At 47.8% G+C, this 13,436-nt stretch overlaps 1 long non-coding RNA gene across 1 annotated transcript; it reads right to left on the reverse strand.

Moving 5' to 3' along the window:
* Window positions 1-2,889: 2,889 nt before the first annotated feature.
* On the reverse strand, window positions 2,890-5,786 carry LOC120935821. The gene is made up of 3 exons (XR_005748518.1): window positions 5,447-5,786; window positions 3,347-3,475; window positions 2,890-2,929 (listed from the first exon to the last, which is right to left on the reverse strand). It is a non-coding gene; the product is annotated as an uncharacterized LOC120935821 (long non-coding RNA).
* Between the last annotated feature and the right edge of the window lie 7,650 nt (window positions 5,787-13,436).

The raw sequence follows: 13,436 nt of genomic DNA on the forward strand, positions 1-13,436 counted from the left end.
AAGATGCTCCACCTCGGGGTTCTTCCTTAACTCCTGAAATGTAGGGGGGTGTCATTATGATTGTAGATATGGCCCGGTGACAGGCTGCTGCTGTACCCACACACCAGATTCCGGGACACTGCCAGGGACATGGCTATCCCGGGACATCTTAGTAAAAAGCTTGACTGACTGTCCCGGAATATTGGTACGATGTAATGCAAGATTATCAAGAAGTGCCCCCCCCCCCCTGGGCAGTGCCCATGCATTAAAGAGGAGCTCCACCCAAAAGGGGAAGGTCCACTTGCTTGTCTCCCCCCCCCCCCCCATAGCCACATTTGGCTCCTGTCAGTGAGGAGCGGGTACCTAGTTTTCACAGATGAACTCAATCCAAAGTTTGGCCCCCTCCTCCCTCCCCCACTGCTGAGCCAATCACAAAGCACAGCATGCTTCACGCATGCTCAGTAGGGAACTGACTGTGAAGGTGCAAGGCTTCACTGCCCATTTCCCTTAGCCCAGATGGCAGTGGCAGCACCTAAGAGCTGATTGAAAAATAGACTTTGGTGAAGACACCACTGGATTGGTGGAGAGGTAAGTGTCCTAATTAGGGATGAGCCGAACCACACCAGAACCTTCAAATGAACCGAACGTTCGCGCGAACATTTAGAACCCCGTTGAAGTCTATGGGACTCGGACGTTCAAATTCAAAAGTGCTCATTTTAAAGCCTAATATGCAAGTTATTGTCGGAAAACGGGTTTGAGAACCCAGGTCTTGCCCCAGGGAACATGTATCAATGGAAAACAAAGTTTTCAAAGCGGTCGTTTTTTCTGGAGCAGTGATTTTAATGTCAGTTGTCCCTGTCGCAGGGCGGAGAGGAGGTTGGTGGCATTGTCGCAAACCACCATTCCTGGCTTAAGCTGGCGTGGCGTCAACCACCTCTGAGCCTGCCCCTGCAGAGCTGACAGAACCTCTGGCCCAGTGTGGCTCCTGTCACCCAAGCACACCAGCTCAAGCACCGCATGGTATCTCTTTGCCTGCGTACCCCCTTTAACGCCTACGGAGCACCGCTGGTCCCGAGGACACATCAGCATAGGAAGAGGCCACAGATGAAGAAGAAGAGGAGGGGGTGGAGGAGAGAGGTGTGTCACAACCAGTAGTAGCATTTTGGAGGCGTGGTGGCGGCTGATGCCATTGAGCAGATGGAGGAGGCCGCGTTGGCAGCTGCTTTGCCAGACAAAGTACCTTGAGCCTGGGTGAGAGAGGATGAGGACGGCTTGGTCATCCACTCTACCAAGTCTTCGGCATGTTGCGGCTCAACGCGGCCAGCTACCTGAAAAAAAGGACGAGGGTATCCCACGGCCACGTGCTAATGAGGATGCACCGTGTCCACGACCAGCACTGTTGCCTCTAGACGCAGAGCCTGCTTGCCCTCTTTTATCAGCTTGTGACTCTCTGCCTCTCCTTGTTGTCCTTCCAGACATACTAATGGCCTGCAGAGGACACAGACAGTACACCACGTGAAAGTACTTGCAGCAATATACCCTGACTGTTAATATGAGCAGATCCCTGCCTCTAGGAGTAAATATGATAAACACCAGCTTTACGTTAGGTGCACAATGTGCAGAGAACACAGGCAGTACACACACCACGTAGCTTTAGGTGCACACTGCAGAGGACACAGAGGACACCACGTGAGAATACTGCAGCTAGCACAATCACCTGCCTGTCAGTAAATTAGGAAGAGCGGATCTAGCTAAACTCAATACAGTGTATAAATATATTTACAACACCTGGGATGCATATATATCCTCTACACACTGTAACTGTAACTCTAACTGACTAGCCTGCCTGCTCTATCTACCTGCAATAAATGACACTCTCTCTCTGTCTTCTCTTAACCACCACAACACACTACACAAGGCCGACTTGCAGGCGGCCTTTTATAGTGTGGGGCGTGTACTAAACCCCCTGAGCCATAATTGGCCAAAGCCACCCTGGCTTTGGCCAATTATGGCTCTCTGTTCGTATTTCGACGAACTGTCGAACATACGATGATTGAGTCGAACATGAGTTTGACTCGAACATGAAGCTCATCCCTAGTTCTAATATTATTCTCCAGGGATTGGTCACAATGTTCCCGATTCAGCAAAGAACAGACATCTCCATCCAATGATATGATTACAATGTGGTCAGATTTATAGATCCTTCGAGAAGTCATATAATAGAGTCACTAATGTTTTACTAGTAAGGCTCACTGACCCACCAGGAAATGTTACCCATGGATTTAGTGGTCAGTGGGCGTGACATGCTGGTAATCATCGGTCTCACTGATTGGACTAAACCTGGAATTGTTCTCTCCTATACCCAATGCCGCCATCTTGTGCTATAACCAAATATCATAGAGTACGTACTCTTCATGTATTCATAGTACTTGTGTGGATGTCGTTATTGATCAGCAGAACATCAGAAGACTTAAAGTGACTCTGAATACATCCCAGTGTACAGCGGATTTAACCCTTCATTACATTCACCTCTCCAGTCAGCAGGCTGAGGATCTCCAGGGTGAGGTTCAATATCGTCTCATTCCAGGGAAATTCCTTCCTTACATTCTTCACAAAACTCAAATTCTGCTGATTGTCCATCATGACGTCCTTGTAGAGATCCTTGTGTCCTTCTAAATACTCCCACTCCTCCATGGAGAAATAGACAGTGACATCCTGACACCTTATAGGAACCTGACACACACAATGATACAGTCACCATCCAGACACACCCCTTGTCTGTTACTGGATAATGTCCCAGAATCCTCCTCACCTCTCCTGTCAGCAGCTCCATCATCTTCTTGGTGACTTTTAGAATCTTCTCCTCCATGTTGTGTCTCTCAGGTTTTAGGGAGTCACATGGAGGCACTGTGATGGTCATGTGATCACCTGACTTCACAAGAGGAAATCTCTGTATTGAGGAACCAATAGGAATATCATGTTAGAATCCCAGAATCCTCCTCACCTCTCCGGTCAGGTCTGTGTTTTATTAATAGAGATAAGAGTGGTGTCATGTGACCTCCCAGAATCCTCCTCACCTCTCCGGTCAGGTCTGTTTTATGAATAGAGATAAGAGTGATGTCATGTGACCTCCCAGAATCCTCCTCACCTCTCCGGTCAGGTCTGTGTATTATTAATAGAGATAAGAGTGATGTCATGTGACCTCCCAGAATCCTCCTCACCTCTCCGGTCAGGTCTGTGTTTTATTAATAGAGATAAGAGTGATGTCATGTGGCCTCCCAGAATCCTCCTCACCTCTCCGGTCAGGTCTGTGTTTTATTAATAGAGATAAGAGTGATGTCATGTGACCTCCCAGAATCCTCCTCACCTCTCCGGTCAGCAGGTAGACGATCTCCAGGATGAGGTTTAGTATCTGCTCAGTCATGTGACTCCGGTCCTCCTCCATCCTCATTGGTCCCGTCTTTTGATCTATACAGGTCTCCTTGTAGATGAATATCTTTGGGAAATGAAAGTAAGAATTATTTGGATGGTATTGGTCACACAATAATAGGATGTGGATGTGAGGGGGGGGGGGTATTAGGAGGGTCGCTGGATATTTAGGAACTACTGCCTCCATGAGAACATATTTAGTCTGGACGGTTTAGCATCTGATTTTTTTTGGATGCTGGGACCCTCTTGTCTTACCAGATCAGAAATTCTCTTTTCTCTGTTGGGTTTGTTTGGTTTCTGAATTGGTTTTGATTAGTTTTAGATCTGCAGACAAGGAATGATAAATAGGCTCCTTTCTTTGACGCGTTTGCTCTGAGGCCGTGCTGTGAGGACAATATTAGGTCATCATGATGTCCAGGAAGGGGAACGGCTAATCAGGATAATTGCCAGAACTCCGGCTGCAAGCCTCCAATCTCCGGCAGCCTGCTGACTGACAGGAGTGATGTCACTGTCTGCAGTAAGAGAAGGGATTGGATTGGATAGCAGGAGGATTCTGATATGAAGTACAGAACTGTGGGGGAGGAGTCTGTTCTGTACTCTCCAATAGCAACTCAGTGTGGGTAGGAGGAAGACAACAGGGGGAGGGATTTGTTCTCTTAGTCTATTTTGTGTTCTGGAACATTTTCCTTGACCAGTGAGATGGAGAGGTGAAGGCTTCCTACATTTGCTGGCAGGAGTTCTATAAAAAGGTCAGAAAAGTAAGTGCAGGTGGGGTGGGGGGACCATCAGAGACCAAGAGCCCCTATGAGCCCAAAAGCCCCCTCTTACCTCAGGGCCTTGCAGCCTGACTACCCCCTCAGAGCCCCCACAGCCCTTCAGCCCCACTAACCTCTCAGAGTTGTTCAGTCCTATTACTTCCTAGGAGGCCCTCAAAGTACTTCATCTGCACTTCCTCCCCAGGGGTCCCAGAGCCCTTCAGATGAAGTAAACGCTCAGAGGCTCCCAGAATCCCTTAGTCCCACTACCACCTCAGAGACCCCTCAGCTCCTCTAGTTTACTCAGAACCAGTGGCAGAACTATTACAGTCAGAAAGGTCACACCTGTGACCCTGGCATTCCGCGAATGCAGGGGGGGGGGGGACTGAGACAGCAGGGAAGGATCTTGCTGTTGGAGTAAAGGGTCCCAGGATCAGGGGAGGCTCCCCTGGTGATCGCCAATTAGGATGGCCAAGAACAGAGTGTGCAGCACATTCAGCCTTTGCAGAGCCCCCTTGCTGTGTCTGATCTGCTCCCAACATGGGCACAGCGCCATCCAACATCAGCCAACTCCTCCCCCAGACACAAGATCAAAGTTCTCCATACTGGGCTGTGCCCTGTGCCGGCTCTGAGGGACCCGTCACTGATGCCAGCTGCAGCTCCCAGGGCCTGATGAGTGCCTGTATGTGGGGGTCCTTGGTGTGTGTGTGGCCCTTGAGATGTGTGGGGGACAGGACCAACTCTCTGCACATCTCAAACTTCTCTCCTAAATCTGCCAGCTGCTCTCTGGAGTTTCTGCCCAGCCTTCTGCCCCCATCTCCCCCAACACCTATGTGCCCCTTCCAGGGATGCCTATATTATTATTGTCCCTTCATCTGTCCCACCTATTCCTATCCATCCTCCTCATCTCATACCTCTGCCACCTCTGCTAGGGTTGCCAACTGTCCAGGATTCACCCGGATAGTCCGGGTTTTGAATCATGTGTCCAGGTTTCAGTCCACCTGAAACCCGGACACAATATTCAGACAGGAATGTGGCTCAGGACAGAACATGACAGGAGGGTGAGGGGGCACTATGTGCGCCACATTACTATTCTCTTTGGAGTTCCCAAAGGTGTACCAGGTCTGTTACAATCCTATAGTGTATACTAAAACTATATATACTGTGCGCCTCTAAATCGTTCGGGTTTGGCATAAAGAAAAAGTGGCAACCCTAACCCCACCCATAACCCCCTCTGACTGGCACCCCGGTTCAGACCCCCTCCCCCCATTCATGCCCCTCACCTCAGCCTTTGTCATCACTTGGGAATCTCAGTGGCTGCATTGTGCCATGTTTGGGGTCACAGAGAACGAAGCCCCTCACTGGGGGCTGCTGGAAGTGATCGGGGGAGGTGACCTCTGTGGGTGTAAATAGGAAATAAGATCTTATTACCTCCTCTGCTGTTACTTCCAGCAATGTCTCCTCTTTCCTGCCTCATGGAACGTCTTGTCTTTATTCCAGATTACTTCCTGTCTGTAATGACATCACTTCCTGTCTGCATTCCATAGAATCTTCCTGTCTGGATATGAGTGAGATCACCACCTTGTGGAGATGAGAGGAACTGCAGCCCCAAGAAATGTCTCATAGTAGTCACGCCTGTAAAATACCTTACAGAGCTACCACAGAAGTTCAAATATAACACAAAAAAAGTAAGAAAACATATATACAGTTCTTATATAACCAATTGTTTAACAAAGATAGTTTTATTACATATAGAAAAGTCTTAAAGACACAGAACACAAGGTCACAACAAATGTATAGCTAATAAAACAGCTAGAAAATGGGTATGAGCTGTCTATACCTAGAGCTACGCCCCGGCATGCCTCCATCCCGGCATATATATGTAAGAAGGAAGGGAGAGGTAGGTTGGGACTTTGATGGAGGCATGTGGGTGTATCTGATAATGTGTATGGAATGTAAATAACTTGAATGTCACAATCCCCTGGGGGGGCTTCATGATAGTGATATTAGGAAACATCATTCAATAATATAATATAAGAACGCATTTATGATGTAAAAATACAATCATAAAAAATCTACATAAGTTGATATAATAATAATTCATTTATTAATACAGAGTTGATCACTAAACATGATTTGTGACAGACATTACATTTCATAGCAAAGAACAAATAAATACAGATAAAACATAGAAGAAATATAATATATATATAATTCACATAATAAATACCGATAGAAAACACGATTGGTTAGAATTATTGGAGCTAGCGTGGCTTGGCATCCCTGGATGAACACCTAACGCGTTTCATGGCCTTTTGCCACTCGTCAAGAGTTGGCTGCATGGGTTAAACTATAAAGTAATGGAATAATGGATACATTTGGTAGCTAGCTATGCATTCTATCCTAGAGATGAAAAAAGGACAATTCCTTTCCTACTTACAAAGTAGCCCAAAGAATAAGGTCAGCTCCAAGGGTGGGATTGAACGGTGGTCTGGCATGAGTGGTCGCCCCCGGGACTGAGGCAGGGAGTAGCCATAAAGAAAACCAAGGCAGAAAGTCAACTGGGCCAGGCCGACGGTCACAAAAAAATGATAAAAATGCCATTTGGGTACAGTGTTGTATGACTGAGTAATTGTCATTCAAAGTGTGGCAGCACTGAAATCTGAAAATTGGCCTGGGCAGGAAGGGGGTGAAAGTGTCGGGTACTGAGGTGGTTAATAATGCACAAATGTCCATATATAAGGATTTCTACAGGGACCACCGAGACCATCTATACATGGCTTGGATGTCTCCATATTACTAGGAGACCATAAATCAGATGACCATAGAAAGATATAAAAGTCCACTCACTGTCATGGGACTTCAGATTGAAGGAACCTCATTCCAGTCACACCATTCATTTCTTGCACATAAGGACCAAGTTGGCGTTGGGGGATCACTAGGAAAAAATGGGAGCATGGGGGGAGGGGAACAGAAGAAGGAGGAAGAGGGAGGGATCTTAGTAAAGGAGGGTGAATAGGAAGGGAGGGGGAGGGGAGAGGAACAGAAGAAGGAGGAAGAGGGAGGGATCTTAGTAAAGGAGGGTGAATAGGAAGGGTGGGGGAGGGGAGAGGAACAGAAGAAGGAGGGATCTTAGTAAAGGAGGGTGAATAGGAAGGGAGGGGGAGGGGAACAGAAGAAGGAGGAAGAGGGAGGGATCTTAGTAAAGGAGGGTAATTAGGAAGGGAGGGGGAGGGGAGAGGAACAGAAGAAGGAGGAAGAGGGAGGGATCTTAGTAAAGGAGGGTGAATAGGAAGGGAGGGGGAGGGGAGAGGAACAGAAGAAGGAGGAAGAGGGAGGGATCTTAGTAAAGGAGGGTGAATAGGAAGGGAGGGGGAGGGGAACAGAAGAAGGAGGAAGAGATAGGGATCTTAGTAAAGGAGGGTGAATAGGAAGGGAGGGGGAGGGGAGAGGAACAGAAGAAGGAGGAAGAGGGAGGGATCTTAGTAAAGGAGGGTGAATAGGAAGGGAGGGGGAGGGGAGAGGAACAGAAGAAGGAGGAAGAGGGAGGGATCTTAGTAAAGGAGGGTGAATAGGAAGGGAGGGGGAGGGGAGAGGAACAGAAGAAGGAGGAAGAGGGAGGGATCTTAGTAAAGGAGGGTGAATAGGAAGGGAGGGGGAGGGGAGAGGAACAGAAGAAGGAGGAAGAGGGAGGGATCTTAGTAAAGGAGGGTGAATAGGAAGGGAGGGGGAGGGGAACAGAAGAAGGAGGAAGAGGAGGGATCTTAGTAAAGGAGGGTGAATAGGAAGGGAGGGGGAGGGGAGAGGAACAGAAGAAGGAGGAAGAGGGAGGGATCTTAGTAAAGGAGGGCGAATAGGAAGGGAGGGGGAGGGGAGAGGAACAGAAGAAGGAGGAAGAGGAAGGGATCTTAGTAAAGGAGGGCGAATAGGAAGGGAGGGGGAGGGGAGAGGAACAGAAGAAGGAGGAAGAGGGAGGGATCTTAGTAAAGGAGGGGGAATAGGAAAGAAGGGGGAGGGGAGAGGAACAGAAGGAGGAAGAGGGAGGGATCTTAGTAAAGGAGGGTGAATAGGAAAGGAGGGGGAGGGGAGAGGAACAGAAGAAGGAGGAAGAGGGAGGGATCTTAGTAAAGGAGGGTGAATAGGAAGGGAGGGGGAGGGGAGAGGAACAGAAGAAGGAGGAAGAGGGAGGGATCTTAGTAAAGGAGGGGGAATAGGAAAGAAGGGGGAGGGGAGAGGAACAGAAGGAGGAAGAGGGAGGGATCTTAGTAAAGGAGGGCGAATAGGAAGGGAGGGGAGGGGAACAGAAGAAGGAGGAAGAGGGAGGGATCTTAGTAAAGGAGGGTGAATAGGAAGGGAGGGGGAGGGGAGGGCAACAGAAGAAGGAGGAAGAGGAAGGGATCTTAGTAAAGGAGGGTGAATAGGAAGGGAGGGGTAGGGGAGAGGAACAGAAGAAGGAGGAAGAGGAAGGGATCTTAGTAAAGGAGGGTGAATAGGAAGGGAGGGGGAGGGGAGAGGAACAGAAGAAGGAGGAAGAGGGAGGGATCTTAGTAAAGGAGGGCGAATAGGAAGGGAGGGGGAGGGGAGAGGAACAGAAGAAGGAGGAAGAGGAAGGGATCTTAGTAAAGGAGGGTGAATAGGAAGGGAGGGGGAGGGGAACAGAAGAAGGAGGAAGGGATCTTAGTAAAGGAGGGTGAATAGGAAGGGAGGGGGAGGGGAACAGAAGAAGGAGGAAGAGGAAGGGATCTTAGTAAAGGAGGGTGAATAGGAAGGGAGGGGGAGGGGAGAGGAACAGAAGAAGGAGGAAGAGGGAGGGATCTTAGTAAAGGAGGGTGAATAGGAAGGGAGGGGGAGGGGAGAGGAACAGAAGAAGGAGGAAGAGGGAGGGATCTTAGTAAAGGAGGGTGAATAGGAAGGGAGGGGGAGGGGAGGGAGGTTCCCCACAAATGGGGGTATTCACTCGAAGTGTAACCACACAAGCACAGAATGGGCGGGGAGGACCCAAGAGACGGGGGATGGAACAAGATATGTACAGGATGGATAAACAATAGATGGAAGGGACTTTACAATTGAATGGAAAGACAATTTGATGGACTGATGAAGGTTTGGTCCCTGACTGGTGAGATCCTCCAAACATAATGATCACATCCATGAACTGGAGCTCGTTGGGGTGATAAAGCCAATCTGTAAACACTGTGTAGACTTTATCCAAGAACTCCGAACACTCCAGGTGTGGAGAAAGTCTCAAGGTGGGTTTATCCTGTCATTTATCATAGGAAGACTCATCTCTTCAGGGAAGACGATCACACCTCCAACTTTTACCTCTTCCATCAGCCCATCCCCCACAGTTATAACCTTTTCTACCACCTGCCCCACCCCATTAGATTGTAAGCTCTTATGAGCAAGGCCCTCTGGTATTGTAACTGTACTGTCTCCCTTTAGACTGTAAAGCACTGCACAAACTGCTGGCACTATTTAAATCCTGTAAATGTATAATAATAATGATAATAATAGTTAGAAGTTTCCGCACATGGACTTCCACGAGGACCACAAGACTACATTTATAATGTATACAGTGTCCCCGGGTCTCCAGGCAGATTTAGCCTGTAATTAATAATACACAAGTGTCCATATAAGAATTTCTACAGGAACCACCGATACCATCTATGCATGGCTTGGGTGTCACACATATTACTAGGAGACCATAAAAGTCCACTCACTGTCATGGGACTTCAGATCAAAGGACCTTCATTCCAGGTGTAAGAACAAAAGTCTATCCAATGGAGAGATATAGAGAGACCACCATAGGATCAGATGGGGGAAGACTGACGTCTGACCAGTTTTATGGCTTTCCAAACCTCCTCAGAGACTGCCCTGCCCCCAGTAGTGTACACCGCCCTTTATTACCAGACCAGAGACTTTCCTCTCATCTTCTGAGGAGAATGAAGAAAATCAACTGCCGCTCTTTCCTCTGGAAGGTTGAGTTGGGCAATATGGGGAGATTTGGGTATAGAGAGACCTGTAATCTTACGTATCAATAAAAAATCTTATTCCCGTACCCTCTAATTTTAGGACAATCCCCCATGTGTGTAACATCGAGTGTTCACAACTTCTGGAACAAAGGGGGATACTGATGGGTAAAGTTTATCTAATTTGGACAGAACTAGGAACCGTCACATTAGAACCTTCAGACTCGCCTCCACCAAGGTAATGTGTAACAACCCTTGGTAGGAGTGAGAGAAGACCCCATGCCATTCCTCCAAGTCCCATACCTGTGAGAGGTCTCTCTCCCATTCCACCATATAGAGGGGCTTGGTGAGATCAGCGGATAGTGACTTGTAGATCACAGATATTCCCCCCTCTACTCCATGGTCTGGTCACACCATTGTTCATAGGCCGTGATTCTGGGGGGTTCGGGTTTAGTCCCCCATAAAGAGTGTAAAAAATGGGAGATCTGGAGAAATCTGAACTTCTCTGTCAGGGACATATCCAGTCTACTTATACAAAAGCTCAGAGAGATCGGACCTGAAGACTTGGAACGTGACCAATCCTATACAAGCCTTTGTTCAGCCACCATGTAAAAGCTTTGATGTCCATCCCTGGAGGAAATTGAGGTTATGAAACAGATGGGCTAATGGGTGACTATCAGAGACCAACTCTGGGTGACCTCTAAGTCCCCCCCATAGGGTTACTGAATGAGAGAGAGTTGGAGATAAGATAGAGGGACAAGGAGGACACCACATTAGGTAGCCCAGAGGGACCTGGGGATCCCCTGTCATTCCATATCCACCCAATCGGGTTTAGTAACTCGGGAATATATGATTGAGATCTGGGCTAGTTGAGCGGCTTGATAGAACCATAATAGGTTTGGCGACCAAGACCACCTTTATCACGAGCGTGAAATAGACCCTCTTAGGCCCCGTACACACGGCCGAGGAACTCGACCTGCCAAACACATAGAGTTCCTCAGCCAGTTCAGCCCTGAAGCCGCCGAGGAGATCGGCGGGCCGAGAGCTCCCATAGAACAACGAGGAAATAGAGAACATGTTCTCTATTTCCTCGACGAGTTCCTCGGCGGCTCCATCGGGCCGAAAGTGTACAGACGACAGAGTTTCTCGGCAGAATCAGGCTCTGACCGAGTTTCTCGCCGAATTCTGCCGAGAAACTTTGTCGTGTGTACGAGGCCTAAGACACTCAATGCCTTCCGAACCCCAGATGAGGTCAGGAATGTCGGCCTGAAAATGCTGTAGATGGTGATTAATGATAGGGAAGGGTAGAGAGCGGGAGAAGTATAGTACATGGGGGAGGAAAGTCATCTTATTGGAATGACCCGACCTCACCAGGACAGGTGGAGCTGTGCCCATTGTTGTAGATCTTCTGATTTCTTGTATATCGGGGGAGGGGAGGTCTAATTTCTTGTATGTGGGGGAGGGAAGGTCTAATTTCTTGTATGTGGGGGAGAGGAGGTCTAATTTATTGTATTTCGGGGGAGGGGAGGTCTAATTTCTTGCATGTGGGGGAGGGGGGGTCTAATTTCTTGTATGTGGGGGAGGGGGGGTCTAATTTCTTGTATATCGGGGGAGGGGGAGGTTGGCTACATACAGTTGGTCTATACTGGAGGATAGATTCCCCCCCAGGTAAGGAATGGCTGAATCCCTCCCAGCCAATCACAGTGATGTATCACGCGTGTGACTAGTGTGTGGGGGGAGGGGATAGGTCATGTCTGAGATTTGGACATGTTGATGTACAGACCAGAGATCCCCCAAAATCACCCAGTAATGGGGAAATGTTGGGGGAGGGGATTAAAGGGGAAGTGACCAATAAAAGGAGATGATGAGAGAAGAGGACACATTTATTATATTGTGGGCGGGGCTGTACTGTGTTTATCAATCAGTCATGTGACCCGATCATCTGCAAATTCATATCCAACATAAAGAGCTTTGTACTCAGTGTCGTAGAAATTCTGGCTGTTTGCAAAGCAGACAGACAGATATCTTGTGTCTCATTCATCTTAATGAAATAATGCATATTTAAGCTAAATAGATTCACTCACCATCCATACAAAAAGACATCATCACCAGCTTGTTCTCATATCATTCTCGCTCCAGCCATCACAGCTTCCTGCAGCTTGTTCCCTTTATTATATAGCATCAACATCAGTAACAAAAGATGTTTGCAGAGCGGACGCACCGAGAAGGCGAATATCTGTGCATCACACAGGGGCCCTTTCGCCGGCCGACACCCCCCCTCCACAAACACCCTTCTCCAAATCAGGAAGTGTATCTCCACCAGTCTGTCTGCCCCAGTCAGCTTTCTAGAGCGGGCTGAGGGAGAACCAACCATGGGTGACACTATGACAATACATAACAAATACATCTTTAAATTTCCACAACAACGTGCATGTACATGAACTACCGACACACATATAGGTAGTCCAAATGGTGCTGAATATAAAGAAAAAACGTTCCAAAGTCTATATTTAAAAATTGAATGGACATCAATTGAATATTTGGTGCAGAAAAACAGGTGAGCTGCTATCCAATAATTGGGATACAACAGGTATTCAAGTTGTCTGTAGAACTCTATGGGGATCACAATCACATCTAGGTATGGAGTGGATATAAATACGCTTACCAGATGAGTTGGACTCTAATACTGGACAGCAGAGAGTCAGCCAGACATTGTGGTCTTTGGAAACCGGGACCACTGAAACCGGAGTGGCACTGTGGCAGAGACTGGAACTCCAAATAGCGTGGACAACAGGAACCAGCTGTGCTTGAATGGTGTACTGCGTCAATACCACAAGCTCCGAGTGCAATCCTTGGACCATCAATCAAGAGGTGCAGGAAAAGGACGTAGCTGAAGCTCCAAAGGAACCATGGGATGGATGGTATAAAAGATAGAAAAAGGAACTCCAATAGTGCAGGTCAATTAAAACCAATAAAGGTTTATTTATAAAAGTCAGACAAAATATGACATGGATAAAAGTGATCACGTACAAAAATATCAATATGGGGTGCTCAATAGCAATACCCGACGCGTTTCGGCCAAGTAAGCCTTCAACAGGGGCATCAAATGCCCCTGTTGAAGGCTTACTTGGCCGAAACGTGTCGGTATTGCTATTGAGCACCCCATATTGATATTTTTGTACGTGATCACTTCCCCTGGTGTTGGATACACATCCCCGGGTGTCTTGTGTGTTAGACTACTCTGTATGCCACAGCTACATCATCTTTCTTGGAAGAGTGACTGTTTTTATGGACTTATACATGTTTT

Source organism: Rana temporaria, chromosome 4, assembly GCF_905171775.1.
Source record: "Rana temporaria chromosome 4, aRanTem1.1, whole genome shotgun sequence".
NCBI lineage: Eukaryota > Metazoa > Chordata > Amphibia > Anura > Ranidae > Rana > Rana temporaria.